Genomic DNA, 17,841 nt, shown 5'->3' on the forward strand with positions numbered 1-17,841 from the left:
TTATTTTTAAACAGAGGACAATCTCTCTTGGAAATTCTATTCTCTCTGTCCTTTTCCACTTGAAGTACATGAAAACAGGGGATTGACACACAACCATAATATGTCTGAATATATTTATTACTTTACAACAATCAAAGCTAATAAACCACATTTATTATTCATGTAATTTGTATTTTAATTTGTATTTAAAGTTTTCCTTTTATGGCTTTCAAGCATTCATAACAGTTATCAAAAACCACAACATCAAAACAATGTCCAGAGATAGATAAATCATACATGTTACCTGTCTTTGAAGAGTTTTTAATCAATTAGATACAGAGATATGTGAAAACTTAAGTGTTATAGGTGAAATAAAAAGTGAATGTATGGAGTTAAATATGATTATACAAGTAGAAAAATACACTCAAAATGGACATCATTATACTTTAAGAGTAACAAACACATTTACATAAATATAATTTAAATGACATGCAATTTGAAACATAAATTTAAGTCCCTAAAACTGAGATGTTTCACCATTTTAAATATCTATTTTTTTCAATATAATTGATTGATATTATTACTATGTCTCAATTGTGGAAAACATAATAGAGGTGGGAGTGGTTTTTCGGGTTCACAGAGGATGTTAGTACATACAGTCTAATTAACACCAATCATGTTTCTTTTGTTATTGTCCATCTTTATATTTAAGGTTTCCAAGAGTGGCTGCACCAATTTGCAGTACCACCAGCAATGTATGAGTGTACCTTTTTCCCCACATCCTTGCCAACACCTATTGTTGCTTGTATTCTTGATAATTGCCATTCTAATTGAGGTGAGGTGAAACCTTAGGGTACTTTTGATTTGCATTTCTCTTATTACTAGAGATGTTGAACATTTTTCATATACTGTTGATTGCTTGTACATCTTCTGTGAAGTGTTGACTCAGTACCTTAGCCCATTTATTGATTGGGTTATTTGTATACTTGGTGTAAAGTTTTTTGAATTCTTTATGAATTCTGGAGATTAGTGCTCTATCTAAAGTATGTGTGGCAAAGACTTTTCCCCACTCTGTAGGCTCTCTCTTCACATTGTTGATGGTTTCCTTTGCTGAGAAAAAAAGTTTTAGTTTGAATCTATCCCATTTATTGATTCCTGCTTTTATTTCTTGTGCTTTGGGAATCATGTTAAGGAAATCTGGTCCTAAGCTGACATTATGAAGATTTGGGCCTACTTTTTCTTCCATTTGGAGCAGGGTCTCTGGTCTAATTCCTAGATCCTTGATACGTTTTGAGTTGAGTTTTGTACAGCTTCATATGTATTTTGCTTCATATGGATTTCCTTTTTGTGTCATATGGATTTCCAGGTCTACTTCATATGGATTTTGCTTCATATGAATTTCTAGTTTCCCCAGCACCATTCGTTGAAGAGGCTATTTTTTCTCCATTTTATGCTTTTTGGCTCCTTTGTCTAGTATGAGATAACTGTATTTATGTGTTTTCTCTCTGTGTCCTCTATTCTATACCACTAGTCTACCTGTCTATTTTGGTGCCAATACCATGCCGTTTTTGTTATTATTGGTCTGTAGTATAGTTGAAAGTCTGGTATTGTGATACTACCTGCTTTGCTCTTCCTGCTAAGGATTGCTTCTGGGTCTCTTATTCTTCCAAGTGAATTCATAATTGCTTTCTCTATTTCCATGAGGAACGTCATTGGGATTTTAATTGGAATTGTATTGAATTTGTATAGTGCTTTTGGAAGTATGGCCATTTTGACAAATTCTGCCTATTTAAGAACATGGGAGACCTTTATTTGAAACCTTTCAATTCCAAAATCAATACTAAGTACTTTACAATATTAATTCATTAATTCTTGAATGCTTTAAAGTTTTCAACTAAAAGCATGAACAATTCATACACCAACCTGACAGAACTCTGAAGATTCAGCTGAAGTCAACGGATGGAGTGAAACTGATTCTGCACTCTCTAGCTTGGAAGAAAGTGGCACTCTTAAAACAGCAGCATGGGTGGAGCTTATGTAGCAAATGAGAAAGGTTTCAGGAGGTCAGAAAATAAGTTAATTTAAAATTTTTTGTAGCTTCCAAGCTCTCTTTTGAAAAGTAAAATATACCTGATTTACACAACTGAAAGTATTATTTATCTCAAGTACTAGTGAGAAAATGGGTAAGGAATTATAAACGTAAAACATTTAAATTTGTTTTATATCCATACACCTACACCATCGCCACATGTATTAGACTGGAAGTCAGAATGTCTTAGGTACTCAGTTTCCAGTATCAATCGGTCTATATGTTTCTTAAAGTGAAAAGATCTTCATCCATATTGTAGTATGCTGAAGTTTAAAGTCAGAAGGTTCATTTATATAAAATTTAATGATTTTGAGAAACATTTTAATATCACTCTGTAAGACGGAATAGTGGATTTGTGGCAGTGGTCACTAGTTCTGTCTTCCATGTATTTCCTCTGGAAACATAGTAGGACTGTTCATGTTTCCCATATCTTTCCTTCCTCTGTGTAGAAGAAATGAAAGAAACACATCTCATTTCCACTTTCCCACGTCTCCTATTGTACAACCCCTAAACACGGACTACAAAGATTAAAAACTAACCACTTAACAAAGAGTTCTATTATTTAGATTCTCTTCCAATATTGTGGAGTTTAAGCACATACTCACTCTGGAGCCAGACTTCATGGGTTTGAAATTCGAATTAACCATTTGGAATACTGTTGAGAATATTGCTTCACATTTCTACATTTTGAGTTCCTCATTTGCAAAATGTGGGTATTTGAAATGTCCTAACGTTTTTATGAGTTTTAAATGAAGTGTAAATGCCATACACTTGGCATTTACAATGTCTGGCCTTTAATGAGCAATATTTTGATTTACTCAACACAATTTAACTTTAGATTTTTTAAAATCATTTATATTTTGAAATGTGATATATTTTAAAAGACTTCAAACTCCATATAAAATTCATTACAAATACTCTCCCCAAAATTATAGTGTTGATGATACTTTTCAAGGATGAATTCAAAATAGAGCCAGGAAAATGGTTACAAAAAATAGTCACATTTAAATTACAAAAGAAATAAGATCAAAACATGGATGGAAGAACTAGAAAATGACTCTAGTAAAATGCTACTGAACATGCAGGGTTTTTATTTCATCCCATGGTATTTACCTTTGGGAGCATGTGAAATGGAAAAGTTTAAAATGGTCACTGACCACTGGAAGGATTAGCACATATTTATCTTTCTAAACCGCAGTATTTAGATTTTGCATTTGATAAAGGCACAATATAAAATTGATTAGTGCTCTAGCTCCTCAGAAGTGAGAAGTTGTTTATGGTTCCATTTCCATGCATGGTCTGTGATAAACAGATCCCAGAAAGTAGCTGGAATAGGGCCGAGGTAGGCAATTCAATATGTAGACATCCTTTCATATGCTGCAAAGAAAAATGTCATGAACTCTGCCAAATCCATTGATCACAGTCCCAGAAAATAATACCTATTCTGTAAAAGCAACCTATAAAATACATAACATTTTAAATAACCACTAGTCTTTTAAAATTTTTTGAATTATGCAGGACTATTCCAATTTGTTTATGACTTGTGTAGTGGGTGTGTGTGTGTGTGTGTGTGTGTGTGTGTGTTTAATAAATTGTAACTTTGCTTTAAGGTTGGTCCTAAATTAGCCTACTGTAGCCAAAAAGCAAAAATCTGGCAAAAATTACTATTGTTTTAAAAAATGCAATTGACGTAAGCACTGACATGAAATTTTCATTTGATCTAGGGTCACATTACAGGCAATTAATTAATAAAGAATGTAGCCAAATATGTCAGGATCTAAAACAGCCCTTTTGGTTCACTGAACATCTGAGAGCATAACGGATTTGTTATTAAACGCTTACATTGTACTAAAGGACTTCACCTAAAAAGTATTAGCAAAGCAAGTTTATATTTGCTAAATACTTTTGTTTTCATTCCTAAAATCAAACCAATATAAGAGCCATCCTTCTTCCTACGGTGCATGATAGATCTCATGAGTATTAATGAGAGTGTCTACTCTTGCAGCAAAATACTAAAAGGTAGTGAATTTCACTGAAATCCTTATTGCCCCCAATATACAATTATTTTTTGTCATTGGGAGATTGACAAACCTCCAATTCTAACACAAATGCATTAACATGGTAAACTTCCACCTTTCTTCTTGACTATTACAAGAAGAGTTTGCCATTACAGTGCACTAAACTCCTCATCTGTAGGTAGTAAGCGCTTTTAAATCACTTGGAAAACAAAAAGCCAGTAGCTATTAGCAGGCTGTTGGCATGTTTGGGGACTTTTACTTCTTTTAGAGTTCTGGCTATAATTCTGAACAGATTCAGCCTGAGCTTTTATGACTGCAGAATTGTGGTATTTTTTTCTACTTGCTATTTGATATATAGAGTCTTATTTATCATCTCATGTATAGATCCTTTGAACCACAGAGTATGATATAGTATACAGAGCTGCTGAGAATATATATTTTGAATTATGTATCAATATTTAGGAATAATCCAATGACATCCCAAAATAACTTCAATAATAAATAATTTTCAGATGACATTCTATAACATACCCCAATGTATATTTTTAAGCACACATGAGTAATAAGACATTTTATTAATTAGTAATATATGCTAAAGATAATCAATGTTTTTCATTTCTATTGGATATGGCTGAATTGAATTACTATCAAACTTTTTAAAGAATAATGTATTTTTATGAATATTTAACTTCCTGATAAATATGACCACTTTCCACTATTACTAAGATCAGTTCCTTTCTGTTATAACAAACAAATGTTGATCAAACTTTAGTTGTAGCACTAATTCCTTTTATTTAGAACTGTCATTTTTCTCTTCTTTTTCTTTTCATCAATCAACCTATATTTATGTATCTGGGAAGAAAACCTTTTTTGATGGCCTATATGATCCCCTTAGTTTGTGAAAGTAGAGGCTCGGAATGCCAGACCTGAGCAGCATCGGGTGAGCCAAAAGTATGATCTGAGTTCGGAGAGAGAGTAAGACTTGTTCTCAAGATAGAAAGTAGATAGGAAAGATCAAAACCAATAACAAAGCCAAACAGACTGTAGACCTGATGTGAGTCTGAAAATAAAGTCAGAAAACCCACATCTATCTCTCCACCCAACCATCTATTGAACAAATTTGCCTCTGTCAGTCAAAGAGAGAGAAAAGACCCTGTTCTCTTTAAATGAATATTTTAGAGGACACAGACACACAGTAAAAAAGTTTTTAAAATGTTATTATTAATTTAAAAATGAACAAATCCTCTGGTAAAAAATGAAAACATCAGGTAAATGAGTAGGAAGGAGAGAAAAACAGTATGACTTTACAGAAAGTGATGGGTGCAGGGCAGGAGAAAAGATGCTGGGTTGCTTTAGGTAACCAGGATTGTCAGGGAAGGCGCCTCTGAGATCATAACTTCCAAACTTAGAACTGAATGATGACAGGAAACAGCCATGCAAAGAGTAAGAAGAAGAAAGAACAGTCATCAGCTATTTCATATTTTAGTTCATCTATTCTAAGGTGAACATTTCTTTCATATTGTGCTATCACACAAATCGGGGTGCATGTTATAATTACTGATAGCTGGATGGCAGTCAGAGCTTCAAGTCAATCTCTGTGCATCTGCAAAATTATTTGCTATTTCCAGTGGCATGAGGGGAAAAAAAATCAATGTTTTAATGTTTAAGCTAACCATTAAGAAATATTTGAGGAGGAAATAGGATTTGGTGGCATAAAAATATTGTGGTACCACCATCTGGTAAGATCACAAAATCTGGGCTGGGGCTGTAGCTCAGTGGTAGAGTGCTTGCCTAGCATGTGTGAGGCACTGGGTTCGATTCTCAGTACTAAAAAAAATAAATAAATAAAGGTCCATCAATAGCTAAAAATTTTCTTTTAAAAAACTCACAAAATTAGCAGTATTATTATTAGAGAGTTTGCCAATAGTGTTGAATAATATCCCAAAAACTATATTTAAAGCCTCTTTTCATCATAACCCAAACACCAATCCTCCTGATGACACAGATGACTATAAAATGGGTAGCTAGAAAGTGAACTTGGATTAGAGTTTCAATGTAAAGAAGCTTTAAGAATTTCTTAAACTATTTATTTCAATCATTTCGTATTTTTTACATGTGAACAAGAATGACCTAGTAAAAATTACTGTCTGAATAATTCTGATATTCAAAGGGTTTTGGAATATGTAGGAGAAAGTTCTAAGTGATAAGAAAGAACTGTAGTTTAATTGCTAACATCTTTTCTATTTAATCATACATAAAGTAATAGTTCATCATAAAACCGGTGGCATTTTAGAGATTAGAGATAATGGCTCTTCCCAAGGTTCTGCTACATAGTGGTAAGTAAAGCAGACGTGGTCCTACATTCACAGAGCTTTCACCCTAGTGGGGAATAGAAATAATGTAACTGAGTAAATTAAATAAATTGGTAATTACAGGTTGTGATAATTACTAAGAAGACAACAATAAAAGCAATTATGCACAGTTCGGGAAAGTGCTTATGGGGGACAGGGTGGGATGGTGGATCCAATTTAGATTACAGGGAGATATAGATTGTCTCAGAAAGCCTGGCAGAGGATACAATCTTTAAACTAAGACCTAAAGGAAGAGGAGTCAGTCACGTGAAGGGTCAGAAAGTATGTGAGAGAAAGGAGCACACATGTACAAAATAAAATATGTAGAATGTTCTGGGAAAGGGAAGACTTGAGAGACTGGATAGGGAAAGAAAGGAGATAGGTATTAAAAGGAGTCAGCAGGGACCTGAATGAATTTCATAGGAGACAGCAATACAAAGTTCTTATTCTACACTAAGTATAAATAGAAGGTGTGAGAGGTGCTGATGGAGAGAGAGAGAAATTATCAAAGCTATATTTTAAAAATGGTGCCCTAAGGCGACTGATCTGTAGGTGGGCTAGGGAAACTGCAAGTCCAGTTAGAGCCTACAGCTGTAGTACAAGTGAGAGCTAGTGATGATTTAGAGGACAGGATAGTGGAGACGAAAGGAGAGGAATGTGTTTCAGGTATGGTTTGCAGTAAACTGATGGGACTCTTAAGCACTAGATAGATTGATTTCTTCTTAAGAAATCAAGATGACTTTGAGGTTTCCAATTTAAGCAATCAAATACACCGCAATAAAGCAATAGATGATCTGGTTGAGAAGTGAGAAATGAGATTCAAAATTTTAGCTTTGGAGATTAATATTTGGTAAAATTAAAATATTTTTGTTATTGTGCACTTGTACATTTTCTTCACATTTTTGTGTCCCCTTTCTTTAAAAATGAGCAAGTTTTATCATGGAACATATACATGATATTTATTAAAGGTGTGAATTATCTCAATGTCTTAGACATTTTCTAGATGTGACAAGAAATTCAGTTACTTCTTTAGTGTCTTTTTCTACTTTACTGATCAACTTTTCAATGAGTATGCATTAATTTTATAAATTAATGGGTTTCACTGTAACATTTCCACAAATGCATAATCATGCATTGAGCACACCCACACCTTCTAATCCCTCTCATTCTCCCTTCCCTACTCTTTCTCACCATCCTCCTTCCCAGTTCCTAAAAGTCTCATAATTTCAGGTCATCTTGGTTTAATTCCAATTTGCATGTAAGAGGGAAAACAGGCACTACTACTCTGTCTTCCTGACAGGCTTATCTTGCTTAACATAATGTCCCCCAGCACCATTCATTTTCCTGAAAATGGAAGGTTTTGTTCTTTATGACTGAATAATATTCCGTTGTGTATTTACACCATATTTTCTTTATCCATTCATCTGTGGGCCTCTAAGTTTATTCTGTAACTTGGCTACTGTGAATGGTGCTATAATAAATATTGGCATGGAGGCATCTCTTATGTAGGCTGAATTCATTACCTTTGGATATAGACCCAAGAATGGCATAGCTGGGTCATTCAGGAGTTCTGGTTTTAGTTTTTTGAGGAACCTGCATAAATTTCTCTATATTGGCTATGCTACTTTGCATTCCCAGCAACAGTGTATAAGGGTTTCTTTTTGTATACATATACCCTCACCAGAATTTTTTTTGTTTATTTATTCCATTCTAACTGGGGTCAGATGAAATCTCAAGGTAGTTTGTATTTGTATTTCCCTTATGGTTAAAAATATTCAGCATTTTCTATGTTTATTATACTACTTTTCAGAGGAATCTACTCAGATCATTTGCCCTTTTTGATGGGATTATTTATTTTTTGGTTTTGATTTACATCTCTGTTGCCCAACTACTCTGACCGAATTTCTACTACTATATTGAATAAGAGTGGACACCCTTATCTTGTTCCTGATGTTAGAGAAAATACTTTCTTTTGCCCCACTTGGTATAACGTTGACTACGGGTTTGTTCTATATAGTGTTTATTATGTTCAGTTATGATTCAGCTGCACCTAATTTATTCAGGGCTTATATCATGAAAGGATTTTGGATTTTAGCAAAGGATTTTTCTTCATCTATTAAGATGATAATATGATTTTATATTTGATTATACTTGTGGGCTATATTACATTTATTGATTTGCATATGTTGAACCATCCTTGCATTCCAGGAATGAACTTGATCATGATTTATGATATTTTTAATGTGCCATTGAATTAGACTTTGAAAGTATTTCTTTGATGATTTTCACAACTATATTCATCATGCCTGTTGGTCTACAGTGTTTTGTTTTGTTTTGATTGCCTTTGTTGTATCCTTATCAGGTTTTGGTAGGAGGCTAACACTAGCTTTACAGAATGAATTTAAAAGACTTCCCATTCTATTTTATGGAATAGCTTGAAGAGGATTGGTGTTAGTTCTTCTTTAAAAGGCTGGTAAAAACTCAACAGAGAATCTATCTGGTTCCAGGCTTTTTTTGTTGTTCTTATTGTTGGGAGGCATATAATTGCTACATTTTCATTACTTGCTATTGACATATTTAGGCTTTTTACATCCTCTTAATTCAATTTTGGTAGACTATATGTGTCCAGACATAAACTTCAGGAGGTACCATATTGTTTTGTTGTTTTTCATTGTTGAGATTTGTGCATCTGTTGGGTTGCACATCTCTTCCAGTTTTATGTGATGGTTCACTTAATAAGTGGCCTTCTCTTGATAATGTGTTTGGCGTATTGGTTTGTTGTGTAGTGTTGAGATTAATTCCAATTGGCCTTTGATGTTTAATCTCCCTATGGCTTCCTCAGCTGTGATTAGTGAGTTTTGACTCAGTGCAGAGAGCATCTAGAAATCCATGTTTTCTGTAGGTCTATCAGGTGATGAGCATTTCCATTGGCACTGTTCATGTTGGCTCTGTTCCTTGAAAGTGATTCTGACACTGGCTTTTCCAATTGTGGTAAAGGGCCTGAAGATTTATTCTCCATTTAGACACTGGTATAGCTGCTGCTGCTTCACATGGAGAGGTAGGGGCCAGAATTACTGATTCCCCCTCTGTGGCACTCACATTCAGTCTTGCTAGAAAGGGTATGGAAGTAACCAATTGTGAGAAGTTCAGTGCAGTGTCTACATCAGTTGTATTATTTCTCTCTGCTCTTACTGACCAGGAGTTAAATATCAGATCCCCTTAACTGTGCCCATGTAGGGGAGGATCATCATTTGGGGGCTTTTGTTCCCCTGTCCTTTAAGTGGAAGCAACCTGCCTCCAGCAGGTCATGGCTGAACTACATTCAACTCTTCTTGGCTGGGCTAGGATTGTAGTTCAGTGGCAAAGCACCCACACAACGTGTGAAGTCCCAGGCTCCATTCACAATTAAAAAAAAAAAAAAAAGGTAAAAAAAAAATTAGAGCAACAAAACAAGAGCAACAATATCACAAAGAAAAATGGAGAAAATCACAGTGAGGATAAAACAAAAAGATAAAGTAAGATTAAAATTATAAAAGGTATAGAATACGAGAAAAGTTTTAGAAGATGAGAAAATAAAGAAAAAGTAAAAATTAATAAGGGAGAAAAGAAGAAAATAATAACAAAAACCAATAACAACAAAAATAGTAAAAATAATAAATAAGTGAAATTTTCTTTTTCACAGAAGTATTTGAGTAAGGGGGAGAGAGTGGATTATCTTGACCTGTGTAGTTCAAATCTTCTCTGGGTTTTCTTAGATCATGTGCCCCATTGGCAGAAGTCTAGGGGTCATTCATCCCCACATGCCCACACATTCTTTCTCTTGTGGTGCATGCCAGTGACTAATGGAAGTGTTTTGTGGTTGAAGCCAGTTGGAAGTCTCTCAGCTGTTCTGCACACTGAAACAAGCTAGCCCATAATGAGGAACTCTCCAAGCAAAGATTCTGTTCAGAGGTTTTTAGGCTGCATGCTTCTAGGCTGGGGGAAATGCCAGCACTGAAGCATGTCATCCAACTAGTGTAGATTGTGAAGCTCCCAAAGCAAAGATTCTCTAGAGGTTTTTATACTGCCTGCTCAAGAGGGCCATGGAAATGCCAACTCTGCATGTTCCTGGACACCCCCACTGGTGGGGAGGAGTAATGGAGCTACAAAGATCTTTGCTGGGGGTGAGGAAAGTTCCATGTGATCTGCTGCCCATAGTCCTGGTGCCCCCAGACTGGTCTCCCTTGCAAAATCATACATACACATTCAGCCATCTAGACATTTATAGATTTCCAAATCCACCAATTTAAATGGAAAGCATCTTCCACATCCCCTCACAGTCTCAACCTGGTTTGCTACTGTATAGAGTTCTCAGCAGATATGTCAGGATCTCTCCCACAGATCAAAGTGAGGTAACAGCTTGCTGAACCAGGGCGGTGAGGTTCTGCAGGTCCTCCAGGTAGGAAAATGCAGAGGCCTCTGACCCCTAGGGCAGTAAACTCAATCTGATTCTTCTCAAGATGGGTCTCCTTGCAGTGTCATAAGACTATGCCGGGGCATGCAGAGAACGCTCCAGACCCAGTTTGCTATGCAGGTTCCAGCTCTCTTTTCTGTTCGTCTAGTTGTCCACAAGGTAGCCAAATATTTTGCTAGTGCAGTTCTCTAGAACTCTTGCTCTCTCTCCCCCAGAGGTATCCAAACTTCCCCTTGCCATGCTACTGGGGTGCTGTTTCTCCCACTATTCCATTATCCAGAAATCTCTGTTTCTCCAGGTCTCTATCTTCTGTCAAGTTCCAGTTCTCTCCCATAGCCAACCTCAAAAGCAGCAATACACCTGTTGTTTTGGTTCTATCTTGTGGAGAAGCAGGTCAACACTATGTGCCTCTAATTTACCACCTTGAATCCTCTTTATAATGGAGATGTTAAGGTAGACTATGTGTTAGTTATCCTATGTAAATTCTGGAGTTTCTGAGTCAAGAGTTTAGAGGAGAAGTTTTATAATTATAAATTATAATTATAAATATATGACTCTTAACTATGTGACCATAACCAAAGAAACATCCCAACTTATTTTTCCTGTATCCCTGGGGGCTATCCACAGTGGGTCTGTGGTTTTGTTTTCATGTTCTGTTTCTTTCTGTATAACATGAAGTGTATGCATGAGCTTTACTTCATCTCTGCCAATATAATCTTCAATTACTATATTTATCCTGTTGAATAATATGTATCTAATATGCCTGATGAATCTGAACATATAATATTCAAATAACTTTTATTCTGTCTTTTATCTGCTGTTCTATTTTTTAATATCTAATTTTTACTGGATACCAAAAGAATGTAATATTATCTCCTCGGAGTAAAAATGGAATGGGGTGCCCTGTTATCACACCACAACAATTGGGTTGCAAAAGCATCTTATCTTTGAAGCTCTGGTGTGTATTTGAGTCCCTTACCAGTAGCCTCAAGATTTATTGTTCCTCCTGAACTCTAGAGGCCTAATGTAAGCAGGTCCTTCCAGAATAATAAGAACCCAAAAAAGGTCTCCTAGTGTGAGATTTCCACAGGATGGCAAACTTTGAAACAACCTCTCCTAACTGGACCGATATTTAATTTAAAACTTAGGTTATAGGCAAACTTAAAAAAGCCTCAATGGGATTTCGTTCCCTCTTTTAGAATATCCACCCAAGAGAGAGTGTACCCCTGCACACCACCTCCTACATCTCACAAGCCATTTCTGTTTTGTCCTTTTCTTACTGTTTTTTTTTTCCTTTGTACTCTTTTGAGCCAAGAATATAATAAACTTATTTTTAATTGGAGGAACTGACCGAACAATATTCCACATTTAACCTTAAGCTCTACTCCTTGCCCTAATTAAGTGGAACCAGATAAAACTGAAATGCAGCACTAAGGTACTTCAAGCTTCACTGCCAATTGAAAAGGCAAAGGCCAAAGATAACTGTGATCTACTGTAGAGGGAAAGACCAAGAAGAGCTGAAGGGAGGTGGTTGAGTCAGCATGCTCTGAGCAGGAGGGTCTCAGGGCCACTTATGCTCAGGGCTTGAAAAGGCAGCTATAATAGATGTGCACTCAGCAAGACATACACACAAACCCATATACACACATAGCTTTCCCCTTCCCTTTCTATATTAGATATCTTTTCATTTCTGTCTAAATGATCCTGAGTTGCTGAATGTTACTAGAAAGACTAATGTCAGGCATAACTGAGTACCTCTAAAATAAGACCCATCTTTATACACAATGCTTAAATATTTTCAGAAAATTAACATAGTTTGCATTTAAAATCACTGAAATATAAATTCAAAAATCATTTTTACTTCAGTGGACATCAAATTACTTTGTACAAAACTCTTCTGATTATGATCTTAAGTAATTCCAACAATCAAACATATATCATTAAATTAAGGCTTTTAATTAAATGCATTGATTGTCAATAGCTCTGTCATTGCTCTTTGGTTTTTGGTATTTATTTCTCTCCAAAATGTAAGTCCTTGGAGGATATTTCTGATGAAGCTGTTTGTTGTTACAAAAGGAAACTCATTATGAAATTTATGCAGAGTTGAGCTTATGGATGGAGAACAATTTTCAGTTTGGTTAACAAGCTAATGAAACATGCATAACTAGAACTATCCCTAGCAAATTTGTTATCAGTTTTATATTCCTTAATCATGGAAGATTAGGAACTTGAAAAGTTTGAAGGAAAACGGCATATATTGGAAAAAATTAGTACGCATATGATTTAATGGACTATTAGTCATCACAAAGCACCTGCCTTTTAAATACATTCTCTTCTTAAGCAAATAATTGTTGGATGTTTTAGATACAGTCATTTGCAATAAGTTATACTCTTTTCTAAGCAAAGGGGCAATGTGAAGCTGGCAGATTATCTAACTACTTTGGGTTTCAATTTACTAAATATTACCAAATATTTACTGGTTACCTATTTCACCCTAAGTGATCTCTCAGATGGCCCAAATTAATGTGGCAGAACAGAAAGAACATACTAGGTGTGTTCAAAAGAAGCCATTTATGATATATTAATATGAGTATGTAACGCTAAACCTTGGATCTGAGAGGCTGAAAGCTTGGAATTCTAATTTCAGTTAGGTTGAGAGCAGGCTAAATGACCAAGCAAACTCCTAACTCAGCCACCTAATCTATAAATATGGTAACTATGAAAAATCTGGAAACCCATATGCAGTAAAATGAAATGAAAACCCTATCTCTCACCCTGTACAAAACTCAACTCAAAATGGGTCAAGGATCTAGGAATTAGACCTGAGACCCTTCACCAAACAGAAGAAACAGTAGGCCCGAATCTCCATCATGTGGTTTAGGACCAGACTTCCTCAACAGGACTCCCATAGCACAAGAAATAAAAGCAAGAATCAATAAATGGGATAGATTCAAACTAAAAAGTTTTTTTCTCAGCACAGGAAACAATCAATAATGTGAAAAGAGAGCCTATATAGTGGGAGAAAATCTTTTCCACACATGCTTCAGACAGAGTACTCATCTCCAAAGTTTATAAAAAACTTAAAAAAACTTTACACCCAAAATACAAAGAATTCAATCAATAAATGGGCTAAGCAAATGGATGGACACTTCACAGAGGAAAATATACAGGTGAGCAACAAATATATGAAAAAGTGCTCATCATCCCTAGTAATTAGAGAAATGCAAATTAAAACCACCCTAAGATTTCATCTAACTCCAATTAAAATGGCTATTATCAAGAATACAAACTATAATAAGTGTTGGTGTGGATGTGGGGAAAAAGACACACTCATATATTGCTGGTGGAGTTGCAAATTGGTGCAACCACTCTGGAAAGCAGTGTGGAGAATCCTCAGAAAGCTTGGAATGGACCCACCATTTGACCCAGATATCCCACTCCTCAGTTTATACCCAAAGGACATAAAATCAGCATACTACACTGATTCAGTCACATCAATGTTCATAGGAGTTCAATTCACAATAGCTAGATTGTGGAACCAATCTAGATGCTCTTCAATTGATGAATGAATAAAGAAACTGTGGTATATATACACAATGGAATATTACTTAGCCATAAAGAAGAATAAAATTATGGCATTTGCTGATAAATGAATGAAGTTGGAAAATAACATGCTAAGTGAAATAAGCCAAGCCCAAAAATACCAAAGGCTGAATATTTTCTCTGATAAGTGCATGACAATATATAATGGGGGGAGGGGAGGTGAAGCTGGGAAGAGAAGAATGAAGGAACTTTGGACAGTATAGAGGAAAATGGTGTGGGAGGGGTGGGGGATTGAAAGATAGTAGAATGAAACAGACAGTATTACCCTATGTATATGTATGATTACATGAATGATGTAAATCTGCATTGTGTACAACCATAGAAATGAAAAGTTGTACCCCATTTGGGTACAATGAATCAAAATGAAATCTATAAAAATAAAAGATTTTAATTAAAAAAATCAAATTATGGGGAGCATGCAACAAACACTTAATACGCATTGATTGCATTCTGTCATTCAAATTTGCTCTAAATTTTATAATTCATTTAAAAGTCAACCAGGAAGTTGAGTCATAATTATTTACCTACACTATATGTTACTGTTTTTATCATTTGAAATATGATACTGTCAATGTTCAATGGAACATGCTTTTGAGTTCACCTTTCCAGTGATGTTGAAACAACTACATGTATATCATCATTAAAAAAAATGCATAAAATGGGAAAAAATATTCTTACTGCAGTGGCGTATTTAGTGTATTTGATAGCTTGAGCAAATGTTTCCTCTATATGATAAATTTACTTCCAATAATAATTAGTAACAATCATATAATAATAATTATTTTCTTGATGTATTCTTTGGTTTTAAAATAAATGATTCAAAATCAAGCATATCTCTTAGGGTTATTCAAAATTGGTAATATATTTTATGTGGAAACTAAAACTTGCTAGTTAATAAGTAACTATACCTTGCTATTTTACCAAAGGTACCAAATAATCACACAGAATTTTATACTTCAAATAACTCAAATTCTATTATTCTATCTTTTTAACCTCTATGAGTTTTGTTGATTTGAAATTACATAAAAATGTAATTATCACATATGCTCAAAGACGACTCAACACAAGAATATGTAAAGACTCAACACAAGGATATGTAAAGACTCAACACAAGGATATGTAATATATATCCAGGATTGGTCACAGGGACTGCAGTCAGGACAACTCTAAATCACTTTGACCCTAAGTACGCTCTAAACCAAAGTGTACAGCTGTATCTCTATATGAAGAGGCTGACTGTAGAATTAGAAGTTCTCTAAATTAACTTTCATGTAAAGTAATGTGTATTAATGGATGAATAATTAAAATGTCCTAATTTGAAGCTTAAACATAGATTTTAAAAACTCAACAGCAATTAAAGATTCTTTAATACTTTGATCCATAAAACAATTTTCCACAAAAGTGTATTTTATAGCAGATATTGTTTAACATTCACAGTGCATGGTGATGAAAATATTGGCTTTTCTTACTATTGGGCATTCTCCACAATGCACTCTCTTTAGCTTGTTCCAAAGATTCACATCTACCATCCACGAGTGGGTCATTGGCACACCGTTGCTCAAGAGAATAGATTTTTACTAGATGAGGGCTTGCCTTTCTCACACAGTCACAGAATTAGTTAGGATAATATTAGCTGCTGTCATAAGAAGATTTAAAAATGCCTGAAGTCCAAAATATACAGTTATACCTTTTTTGCTTATGTAAATCTTAGGGGCTTTTAAATACCCCTTATGTAAGGTAGAGGGGAGGGGTATTCTTGATGTTTGGGCAAGGGCTTGCTATAGTCACCAGAGGGGTGTACACATCTTCATCAGGAATCCAGGCTGATGATCACCCTGTGGTCCTCAACCTGTCATTTTCTGGAGCTGATTTTCATGGAGGTAAAGAATGGGGTGAGGGGCATTTAAAAATTTTATAGGCTAGGCTTAAAAATAAGACATCTCCATGCACATTTTAGTGAAGTAAACTTACAAAATCATGTTAAATGGAAAAGGAACATGGAAAATTTCTTCTAATTCTATCCTCAGGATCAAAAGGAAGCACATATTGATGAGTTTGTGGGAATCACTACTGGGCCTACTTAAACCTGTACTATCTGATATGGCAAGAATTAGCTCAGTCTCTGATATTTCCTTAAGTCTCAACCTTGTGTCGGTTACCCTTTAATATAATACCCTTCCATGTGCTTCACTGTCAAGTGTCTTAGTTAAAATATGTTATAATTGAAAAACAGTTGGATGTTGACTGACAGGTATCATGGATTGAATTTTATAGACATTTACTGATTCCATATCAGTAACAAATTTAATCAAATATTCTTTTAGAAAAGTAATTTTTCCTAATGAGCCACATATATTGCCAAAATATCTGACAGGAATGTGATAATACAACTGCTGTTAAGTGCCTCTTATCTCATCACTCAGCTGACCCAACAACTAAGACTTAAGAATCAGGAAAAAACTTCACTCTGTATTCACACTGTCCTTCTCTATTCATGCCTGTATGGAAACACTTTCTCCAAACTTAATCCAGCTAAACATCCTGGAAACTTAGGACTTTATATTTAGGGCACCTTAGATCACCATCCATTCTGAGTCCCCCCTCTTCAAACAGTCTACTAAACATTTCTTAGCCTACTCCCTCAGTGAGAACTTGCCCATCTCAAGTACTGTCTTCAAGAGCTGTTCTATCCTGGGTTGCATTTGAGCCAACGTGATGATCAGTGACACTGTGTTCTAATGCGTAAGACCTGCAAATGATTGGTAGTACTGTCCTGATGTAATGAGAACAAATCATAAGCCATATACGAGAAATCAATGTTCAAAAATGATCTAAATCAGTACAGCATTTTAAAAGAGGTGATTTGGGGTTCCCAGTAGAACTGTAATGCCTATGTGAAATGACATCTCTTAACGTGCTGCAACTGTGAATAGGTTTAGGGTTTTGAAGACAAGATGGTGGAGGGCAAGGGAAAACAGTGACTACTGATTTTGCAAGTAAGTTCCCAGCCACTGATATTTTATTATTAAAATGAAAAGAAATAGTTTATGTGAAAACTTATGTAATATGGATATAATACATGTATATATGAGGTGGGGACTAATGTCATTACTTTAAAGAAATAATCACTATACATTTTTAAGACATAAATTTTAGGACAGAAGGTATATATAGCATTAAAACCAAAGCAAAGGAAGGACATTCACTTTCACTTCCAGCCTCTGAAATAATGAGAAAGTTTTATCTACTGCCCTATTTATATAAGTAATGAGATCATAAAATATACTGAAAAAATCATCAGGCTCCCTATCCTTAGGATGCCTTCAAGCAAAATATCATGGCAGTCTT

The 17,841-nt window shown here is 35.0% G+C and overlaps 1 protein-coding gene across 1 annotated transcript in view; it reads right to left on the reverse strand.

Annotated features, from left to right (window-relative positions):
• ERBB4 (erb-b2 receptor tyrosine kinase 4) overlaps positions 1 to 17,841 on the reverse strand; it is a 1,167,248-nt gene that overhangs the window by 492,619 nt on the left and 656,788 nt on the right.

This window comes from Sciurus vulgaris, assembly GCF_902686455.1.
Source record: "Sciurus vulgaris genome assembly, chromosome: 3".
NCBI lineage: Eukaryota > Metazoa > Chordata > Mammalia > Rodentia > Sciuridae > Sciurus > Sciurus vulgaris.